The sequence below is a fragment of the Arachis ipaensis genome, chromosome B7 (assembly GCF_059453495.1).
Source record: "Arachis ipaensis isolate K30076 ecotype BB chromosome B7, ASM5945349v1, whole genome shotgun sequence".
In the NCBI taxonomy this organism is placed as follows: Eukaryota; Viridiplantae; Streptophyta; class Magnoliopsida; order Fabales; family Fabaceae; genus Arachis; species Arachis ipaensis.
In genome coordinates, this window is record NC_142442.1 from 49,318,566 (window position 1) to 49,320,070 (window position 1,505).

The 1,505-nt window shown below is 39.3% G+C and overlaps 1 non-coding gene across 1 annotated transcript; it reads right to left on the reverse strand.

The window, feature by feature from the left end:
• Positions 1-811: 811 nt before the first annotated feature.
• LOC148551101 (small nucleolar RNA R71) lies at positions 812-919 on the reverse strand. Its single transcript, XR_015893380.1, has one exon. It is a non-coding gene; the product is annotated as a small nucleolar RNA R71 (small nucleolar RNA).
• Between the last annotated feature and the right edge of the window lie 586 nt (positions 920-1,505).

The following is a 1,505-nucleotide window of genomic DNA, read 5'->3' on the forward strand; positions in this document are numbered from 1 at the left end:
ATTCAATTTTAATTTATTTCTTCTTTTAATTTTCGAAAATCACTAACCATTTTTCAAAAATAATTTTCGAAAATTCTTTTTCTCTCTCATCTCCTTCTATTTATTTATTCATCTACTAACACTTCTCTTCATCTCACATCTCTGCTCTCCTCACCCTTGTGTTTCTTTCCTTACATTACATTCTTTTCTTCTTCTTTTCTTCTACTCACACAGGGACCTCTATACTGTGGTAAAAAAGATTCCTATTATTATTATTTTTCTGTTCCTTCTTTTTCATATGAGCAGGAGCAAGGACAAGAATATTCTTGTTGAAGCAGATCCAGAACCTGAAAGGACTCTGAAGAGGAAACTAAGAGAAGCTAAATTACAACAATCCAGCAAGCACCTTTCAGAAATTTTCGAACAGGAAGAGGAGATGGCAGCCGAAAATAATAATAATGCAAGGAGGATGCTTGGTGACTTTACGGAACCTAATTCCAATTTACATGGAAGAAGCATCTCCATCCCTACCATTGGAGCAAACAATTTTGAGCTGAAACCTCAATTAGTTTCTCTGATGCAGCAGAACTGTAAGTTCCATGGACTTCCATCTGAAGATCCCTTTCAGTTCTTAACTGAATTCTTGCAGATCTGTGATACTGTTAAGACTAATGGAGTAGATCCTGAAGTCTACAGGCTCATGCTTTTCCCTTTTGCTGTAAGAGACAGAGCTAAAGTGTGGTTGGACTCTCAACCCAAAGACAGCCTGAACTCTTGGGATAAGCTGGTCACGGCTTTCTTAGCCAAGTGCTTTCCTCCTCAAAAGCTGAGTAAGCTTAGAGTGGATGTTCAAACCTTCAGACAGAAGGAAGGTGAATCCCTCTATGAAGCTTGGGAGAGATATAAGCAGCTAACCAAAAAGTGTCCTTCTGACATGCTTTCAGACTGGACCATCCTGGATATATTCTATGATGGTCTGTCTGAATTAGCTAAGATGTCATTGGATACTTCTGCAAGTGGATCCATTCACCTAAAGAAAACGCCTGCAGAAGCTCAAGAACTCATTGACATGGTTGCTAATAACCAGTTCATGTACACTTCTGAGAGGAATCCTGTGAGTAATGGGACGCCTCAGAAGAAGGGAGTTCTTGAAATTGATACTCTGAATGCCATATTGGCTCAGAATAAAATATTGACTCAGCAAGTCAATATGATTTCTCAGAGTCTGAATGGAATGCAAGCTGTATCCAACAGTACTCAAGAGGCATCTTCTGAAGAAGAAGCTTATGATCCTGAGAACCCTGCAATTGCAGAGGTGAATTACATGGGTGAACCCTATGGAAACACCTATAATTCCTCATGGAGAAATCACCCAAATCTCTCATGGAAGGATCAAAAGCCTCAACAAGGCTTTAATAATGGTGGAAGAAATAGGTTTAGCAATAGCAAGCCTTTTCCATCATCCACTCAGCAACAGACAGAGAATTCTGAGCAGAATCCATCTAGCTTAGCAAATTTAGTCTCTG